The sequence below is a fragment of the Anarrhichthys ocellatus genome, unplaced genomic scaffold (genome assembly GCF_004355925.1).
Source record: "Anarrhichthys ocellatus isolate YVR2014 unplaced genomic scaffold, GSC_Weel_1.0 scaffold17, whole genome shotgun sequence".
NCBI classification, from domain to species: Eukaryota; Metazoa; Chordata; class Actinopteri; order Perciformes; family Anarhichadidae; genus Anarrhichthys; species Anarrhichthys ocellatus.
The window spans coordinates 6143079-6152499 of record NW_022280047.1 but is presented as its reverse complement, the minus strand read 5'-3'; positions in this window follow the sequence as shown (position 1 = coordinate 6152499).

Below are 9421 nucleotides of genomic sequence, written 5' to 3'. Positions count from 1 at the left end.
TCTGCTGGGTGTGCCTCTCTTCATGCCTTTTTAAGCAGCAAGGCACTTTAAATGGAAATGTACTTGACATTTAGGAGGAGATGTAATCAGCGCACATTAGAAAGCAGCTGATTTCCTCTTCAGAGCTCCCTCATTGCCGTCCCTCTCCCACCACCTCCCCCGTGCTTCTCTCTCTCTCTCTCTCTCTCTCTCTCTCTTTCTATCTTACCACAGTATATCATTTCTTTTTCACACTTTTGATTTATTTCTATTTCTATTTCCTGGCCTTCCCTCTCTTTTTCAATCTAATTTACCTGCACTCTCTTCCTCTCTCCCCTCATTGCTCCTCCCCCTCCCCCGGCTCTCCCCATCAGGGCATTATCTTTCAAGAATAGATGTCTGATTTCATTTCCACATTCTGCCGCGTTCATCGCTGTGTCATTATCGGGTCTCATTCTCAAACGGATAGAAGGAGCCTTGTTTCATGCAAAGCAGTGAATCATTGGAGAGATATCCTGTTTGTAAATGTAAGGTTGAGATCGCAGCGTAACAACATAACATATTTACATGATTATGAAAAGTGCCACCGCTCTCTCATCGTTATGAGTCAGTTACTTTGAAATGTTATAAAAAGGTGGTTCACGACTAGATTAGTAACCATCCCCACAATAAAGGAGTCATTTTCATATCATTTGGTAGAATGTGTAGAAAAAAAAAGGTGACTGAAACTTCTTTTTGTCTACTGTCACCCTACGTGTTTCAGTTCTTTTAAACCCTTCTAGCACTTCTCATCATCACTTCAATGAACTGCATTGGAGAGTTTGTTCAGGACCTCTTTAATATCTTTTTAGGGAATTATTCTTCACCTTCTACAGTGAATGCCGTCTCCTTAAGGACAAGTTATTAAGTATATAATGATCATTAGAATAAATATGTATCATGTCTGATATAGAATGATCATACATAAAGCCTAATTACCTGGTTAAAACAGTGAGTTATCAAGTCATTTTGGCAACAACTAAGTAAAGCTGAAGTGAGTGAGTAGGGCTGCAACTAATGATTGTGTATTAATTATTGATTAAATCTGGCATTGAAATAATTGTAATTGTGTAATTGCTTTGTCTGTAATATGTCAGAAAAATCGTGAAACATACTCCCGAGCAGTTTTCCCAAAGTCTCTGTGGGTCGGGTTAAACGCTTAGCACAATTTCCCAGAACTCAAGGTGACATGTTCAGATTTCTTGTCAGTCCACCACCCAAAGATATTGAATTTCACTTTGTGTAAAACAGGGGAAAGTATAAAATCCTCACATTTGGTAAACTGCAACCACAGAATGAAAACGGTTTCTCATTTTATTTTCTCTCAATCATCCAATCAGTTAACCCTTTTTGGGCGCTAGGTCTTTCCCAGCATGTAAGAAGGGATTTGATTGAACCATTCATGTTACTACAATAACGTGCAAGTTCTTTTTATTTAGTTGTAATTACCTATATTTTCTGCTGTGTTTCGCTCCGTTGAATTCCGCGCATCGTGAGCTGTGGTCTGTTTTTCTGCTTGTTTTCGTCACCCCCCCCCCCCCACTTCTGTCCTTCCTCATCAGGAGACCGTCGTTAAAGAATAGAGGTCTGATTTCATTTGTGCTGTCTACTGCGTTCATCTCAATGCCATTATCAAAGCGTCTTGTCAAACAGAGTGTTCCCGTGTTTGTTGCAAGAAGGAATAATGAAAACAGTACCCTGATTAGCATAATCCTGATTAGCGTTTGCTTTGAATGTCCTGAAAGCCTTTTACCTGATCATGCACATTAATGAGACAAACATCTTCATACCCAGCTCTGCTGTGCGGTCCTCACTCATGCTAACTAACATGCCCTTTATTTTAGGAAGGGCTGGGAAAGGCCAGACGTCTCATTTTCTAACGTGACTCTGTGTGCATGTGTGTTTTTGACGTTTTGTGTGTGTGTGTGTGTGTGGATTCCCTTTTTAATATGACTTTCATCTGACACTCAGAAAAAGAAGAGAAAAGCTCTCCTTCGACTCTTTCAAGTTCGACAGGTGACAGATGGAGCTCTTGAATTCATTTTAGTTCACGCTCTGAGTCAAAACAACGAACGACAGTCGCGCTAATGCTGAGGGATGCTCAGAAGAGTGTCTGAATAATAGAAATGATGAAAACAGGTGGGAGAACAAATCAGATTAATTTAATGATGAACAGCGGAGAGGTGAGCTCGTGTCAGCGTGACGCCGATGCCTCCGTTAGAGTGATGCGTTGTTTGATTTCAGATCCGAGGGAGAGAAAGAGTTTCATGGAAAGTAATAAGACGAGGAGGATAATCAGCGAGGGCTGCACAAGGGTAAAGGACAATACGAATCTAAAATAAAGGCAAAGTCGGTTCAGCTGCATCTGTAGCTGGAGAGGAAAAGCAGCTCTTTGACCTCTGTAATGATGAGACTGAGCCAGTGGATAACAACGGGCTTCTTAGGTCTGCACTGTGAAGACAAAAGGCAACAGAGAAAACCTGTATATTTATTTGCCACATGTGGACTTGCACGATACCAAAAGGTTGATCTGATTCTAAGTTCCATCTCGTTGTGAGACTGTGTCATAAATAGGCTTACCCGTCATTTTCTGAAGCTTGAGGCAGATTGCCAGATAATAACGTTTCTGTGGAAAAACAAAGCAACATGTACTTGAAAAGAAATATGAAGTTAATCTCTTTCTCTGTGTCTCTGTGACATGGACATGAGATGAAGGGCATCAAGGCTCCAGACAGAGTGAAGGTCAAGTGGGTTTCATTATTTCACATCCAAGCAATGTGGAAGATGTGATTTCTCCTGCTTTACCTCTGATTATTCAATTTAGCTGTCAGCAATCAGAGTTATTCTTTGTGTGGATTTTACCTGTGTGTGTGCAGTGTGAGCTTGATTCCGGACTAGCGGTAAATAAACACTGCCTTTGTGACCGTAATTATGAAGCCAGAAGTGCTGACACGAGCTGCTACATCATTTATATCCGTGTCACAACAATGCACTTTCTAAATTCAGATTTTTTGGCAGATGGCATTTCTGTTTGAAATGTTTTCATTTCGATCGTATCCAATTGTATCCAAATTGATGCACCACCACCCAGTGATTTTTGGCTGCTCTCCTGATGGAGATGAGATGAATGCCGATTTTGAGTTTTGGCTTTCATCTTCGAATAATAAATAAATGAGTAACATTTAATAAAACAATGGAAGCATGATATTATAGCAATTTATTGCAGATTTTGTGCTGCTACGTTGTATTTAATTTGTGTATTGTTTTTGCAGTCATTATATTTTTGGTAATACTTGACTACCTAGTGGCCCATGAAATAGACTTCACAGCCATTATCTTTGCTTTGTGTGCATTATAATGTACCGGTATACACTAGTACACTATATACATATACTATATAAATAATACTGTATATATACTATATACACTAAAGTATTCACACTTGATGAGGTTGAGAAACGTCAGATAAAGACAATATGAGCATGCTGTACGATCAATCTCTATTGGGAGAAAAACTTCCATTGTGAAATTTCTTTATGTGTATGCTGAATGCAAGAAGGCCGTGTTGTGTTAAACCTGCTTTGAGTTTCTTGACCACTTGGGGGCAGCGGAAACAATCTGTAAACGCAAGGCTGACGTATAATCACCCTTTAAGGTGATATGGCGAACTTGTAGCAAACTTTTGTCTTCAAAATACATTCCACAGGTACGTAGCAACATCAGCGTTCGTGTTTCTGATCACCCTGAGAAACACATATTTGCTATCCCGTTAGCTCTGTGACCAGAAACAGTTTCATTCTGGTTTGAATGTTTGTTCATTTTGCAATCAGTCGATCCAGCGGAATCACAACAGTCAAGAAGAAATCAGAAAAGACAATCAAACAACAATTGTCAATTTTGGCATGACTTGCACTAGTACATATCTGCTGAGGCAAACAGAGAAGCAAGGTCTTTTTGAATAACAACAAATATGTTTCAATTAAAAGACAACTTTGTTTTAGACTTAACGGATGTGAAAATATCAACTTTTTTACAACTGCAGTCATCATTTAGCTGACTACCACATTCATTATATTGACAGCTCATATGTCACCCTTAAGACTAAGACGCAGGGACAGGTGCAGTGTGTGTGTGTGTGTGCGTGCTGTCTCTGAGAATAAGGTGTGTCAAAATGCAATTTGGGCAGTGTGTGCAATCTGTACACAGTGATATCAAAGTGCAGTGTGTTTACTTTGCACTGCAGCTGGAGTCTCGGTATGTCACAAGATCACGCACGAATCACGGGATCGCATATCACACGACAATCCATTCGTCAGGCTTCAAGTAATGCAATTCTGACAGAGTACGGACCAATCAGCGTCCTGTGAAGAGCTACTGGCAGCAACAGACATGGCTTAGCTGTGTGTGCGACGAGGAGTTTAACGTGTTCTGTGGAACAAACCATCTGGCTGGTCAGGTTAGCAGTGTGTTGTCTTCTGGTGTGAGCAAATACATACGAAATGCTCTCACACACACACACACACACACACACACACACACACACACACACACACACACACTTTAATGTCTTATCTCCATTAAGCAGCTTGTTTCTTTATTGAGACTTTAGGGGAAACGAGCCAATAATTTCTAGCAATTGCATTAAATTTCATTGGTCATGTAAACAATCTAAAGCGTGCACAAGTGAAGCTGTGTATTTACCAATTTATTACCACATTTTGGCATAAATGTGGATGTTTGGAACATACTAAGCAAAAAGTTTAACAGCAGAGAGGTGATGCTGAAGTGGTTTGAGAATTTTCGACGGACATCTTGATACGTTTTTACGGAAAATGTGGTTCACCAAATCCTCTGTAACGGACAAAGTGGACTACAGCTTCAGACTACAACTTTTCAGAACTGGTATTTCAAGGAAAAATAGTTGATACAAAACTACCAGCTGTCTGTGGTAACTGCTCATACCTGCATTGATGGTTTAACGTAGTGGAAGAGTGTTGTACATGAGTAGTTTAGAGCGTTCAATGGTTGTGAACTCGAGCCCCAGAGCAGCAGCACTTGGAAGTGAGTGAGTTTGTATGGTGTAAAAATGAACTGTCACGGAGACATGATGGGACACACTTGTTATACTGGGAACACACCAGGCCCAGGTGTGTCCATTACAACTAATGAAAACTCCGTATTTGTCCGTATTAAGAGTTGCATATGGTCTAAAGAGGACAAGGACACTCCGTTACAAGCTTTTGTTCAGGGAATGGATACTTCTGGTGTCTTGCCAAAGAGCTCTAGTAAAAGCATTATCTATCAAATAGCATCACTACTGAGGACATGGAGAGAGATGTCGGTGCAGAGAAAGCTCTGTTTCTTATGGTTGTGTCAAAGCGTGCGGGGCTCATTGGAAAAAGTGCCTCTCCGGGTCAGCGGAGAGATTGATATTTTGGATGAATGTTGGTTACTGGCCCCGGTGCTTGTCTGAATGTTTGCTGGGTGGACACCGTGGACAAGAGACGTGTTCTATAAACATGTTAAGTATTTATTCTAATGTCCCCTAATGTAAGTCTTACAGCACAGGTTTTAAGACAATATACGAGGCCAGATTTACTTCTAGCCCCTTGACCGAGAATTACATCACTTGAATGCATTTCAGTAAATAAATATGAGAACTGTACATTGTGCATTCTGTCAATTTCTGGCATTATCATGTTTCTTTTCACTGCATTTACAATGACTTCAATAAATACTCTAAGGGAGCTGAAATGTAATGCTTCATTCCCCAAAGAGATTTAGAAATGTTTCTACTAACAGCAGCCTCCCTGTTCCACATTAACGTAACACACAGTATTTAGTGGATGCTCTTATCCAAAGTGGCTTAGAGAACACTTTAAAGCACATGTGCCCAAATTGGGATCAAAATCCCCTCAACCTGGCAATAATAGTGCTACTCGACTCACCGAACTATACGTTTCACCAAACACAACCGATATGACAGAGTGGGTTTGTATGAGTGTGAGGGTGTATGTTTTCATATCATCTCTCACCATCTTTCCAGTTCTACTGAGCAATCTGCAGCTGTACGCCAGGAGTTCTGACGTCTGTCTTTGGTACTGGCCCGTGAACTGACCAGTCGGTTCTGGCGTCTAAATTGCTGACCCCCCAACTGCTCCTCATTAGTATTGTCGCTGAGCAACATGCACTGTTCCAGCCAGTCGCCAGACTTTCAGGCAGATTTTCACATTTTATTCCAAGAAGTAAAAGTGAGATCACCGCAGGCTTAAAGTCACAGATGCTCACTGCCACACCTTTGGAGAATAAATGCATTTCTGCATTCATTCAACAGAGCGTTTTACCATAAAACAGGACAGCAGGGCAGAAGCTGTTGTTTATCTTGATGACGTATTGGAGGTTTGAGGTCTGAACTGAAATAAGCGCCGGTCACCTCCCCGTGGATTGCAGGTCTTTTAACATGAAGCAGCATAACACAGCAGAACTCTAACCTACAGCTATGTACAGATTTTTCTTTTGTTCACTGCATGACCGTAAGTATTGATATGATATACCAATCAGTTTACAATGACGACACAGGTCAGAGGATGGTACTGTGTGAAGCATATGTAATATGGGTATAGGTTTATAAATGCATCATGTCACAAAGAGCACAGTACCAAACCAGTGGAGAAAAGACAGGTTTTTTGCCATTTTTCGGACAAGTTGTTTTTTTTGCTGAAGAGGTACTTGACAAATGTAAATAGTTTCCTTTCTCTGTGGCACAAATGAATTAAGTGTCTTTTGGAATAACAGATTTAGTGGCTGTTTCTTTAAAAAGTAATTATGGCATTATTCGGAGCACAATAGCAGTCCTTTGAATACAGGTGAGCAGCATTGTGATTTTCTTCATTAAAACGGACAGTTTTTGTTACTTTGCAAAGTTTTTCACTCCCAAGGCTTGTGCATCAGAAGATAGAGAGCAAGATAATGAGATAGAAGGGGTGGCGGTAGAAAGAGCTTTTACCAGAAGCCTGAGATACAGAATGGAAGAACAATCAAAACCCAGAGCTGAGTGAGCGACTGACAGTAAAAGGAGGAGAGGGAAGCCGACTTATTCATCAGGTCATTTGTAAAGATTTCTCAGTATGAAAGATTGAAGAAAGATACAGAAAAACAAAGATCCACTCTCCTTGTGCCGCTTGTTGCTTTATTACAGCGAGAGGAACCGATTAATCAACATAATGCATTTAACCAATTATGCTATAGATGTAATCTGCAGAGCTAATTCAATGGAGACCCTCGGTGATTCATGAGGGCCGGTTTATTGTTGTTCTGCGTTGGGAGGTCCGAAGTCCCAATGGGAGATGACTAAGAGGCTCTAAGGAGCGCTCAGGAAACATCTGAACTGACATCTCTCAACAGAACACGCTATAAATATCTCACAAGCTTTTATTGATTTGTCTAAAATCTTTTGAACTTGAAACAAACATTTACATTGACAGTTCATAGCTTTCTTTTATTGGTCTCTTTAACCTGGAGACCCATTGATCACATTCAGAGCACTTCCTATTAAAAGATAAAATTGTGATGAAAAGAAAAAAACAGAGAATTGGAGCCAAGAAAAACATGGATAAAATGAACTGCTGTTCATTGAACACATCAAAGACAAAGTGATATGAAGGCAGAAAAGAACGAGTCAAACTTTTTTTGCGGAACATGGGTGGGAGGTTTATATTTGGATTAGTAACTTGAAGTCACACATTCATGGCTTACTGGGGCACTTGAATAGAGCCTGCTTTCATTAACGTGATCAGCAACACCTGTGGTTTTCCTTACAAGTCAAGTGATCTGAAAGAACAGGGGTCTATAATCAGGCTGTTGTTTGTGCTAACAGGTGCAACATAATGAACAGGCAAGTCTATATACACTCTCCTCAGAAGAGATCTAGCCAGACATAATGAGTGAAAACACCTGAGTGAACCATGCGTGAACAATCACTGGAAGTAGATATTAGGCCTTTTTCTAACCATCCATCCATTATTATACATTCTGTTTTAATGGTTATTCTTTATCTAAAGTCGTCTTGCTCCTCCTACCTCATCGTCCATCCACACAAGCAGCCTCCTGCACCTGCACACAGAACAATAACACGTAAACATGGTCAGATTTTGGCGACTAGTTAACAGCTGTTTTAAGATGCGATATACAAGTCCCCTCACTTGCCTTTCTTACTCATAGCCGGCCCTCCTCACTCCATTATTTCTGTTTCTACTCATCCTTTGCCTTGATAATGTGCCTCCTCCACTCCAATACGCACTCACTTCTAAACACACACACACACACACACACACACACACACACACACACACACACACACACACCATTCAGTTCCGCCAGCTTGTCGGTGTGTGACTGATTGATTACTACCCAGAAGGCTTGGCTTTGTAGGTGTCGGAAACAGGACAGGTACCCCAGACCACAGGGGGCACAGAGAAGATTGATGTTTCTCTCTTTCACAACCCCTCACCCTTTCTTTCTCTCAATTGCTCTCTCCATTTCCATCTTTACCATGAGTCACACGCACACTCATTGACCCCAACTAATCATTGTAAGGGCTTTTATAGCATTTGTTGCTAAAATAAGGCAATTTGTAGCTTTTTTTCAGTTATAAATTCAGCTGTCAGGGGTAAATTGTAGCCACTCATGGACTCTGATCACAGACAGGCATGTAAATTATGTTTCTCATTTGGGGAAGCACATTTATGCAAATCAATTTCAAATGAAAGCATACAACCACAGAATACACAGGTGAATGTGTTACTGTAATGTAAAGTTCATCGTTGTGTATCGTAAAAAATCTCATTATTATTAATGAAGCCTTTAAAACCAGGAAAGGAAAACACTTAAGCCATATTACTATAATCATAATCTAAGATGATGTCTCGTATCACAACATGAGTTCAATAATGATATACTGTGTATTGTCGAGCCCTAAATATAAGTGGAAATAATTGCAGCGTTGATAGATTTACAATGTTAAAAAAAATCCTTTGTCATATTATAAACTGCTCTGCAGTTTTTGCGTCTCGGAAGCCTGCAAATTCGATTATGTGTTATTCTGGACTTCCTGGAATGTATGTCTTTGTCTTGCAGCCCTTTGCTCTGTTTTGAAGCTGATTTTGCTCTCAACCCGGTGTCGGCCTTTCATGCAACTGGATGGTCCCATGCTTGCTTTTCTCAGATTGACAGTGTCGACCTGCACATGTGCTCTTTCCCCTTTTTTATTTTTGAAGATTCAGTCACCGTGATGTCCACAGTCCTGCAGCAGGCTGATGGGTCATGCGTCTTTTGCACCAGCCGATACTGGAGGTTGAGAGAGAGAGAGAGAGAGAGAGAGAGAGAGAGAGAGAGAGAGAGAGAG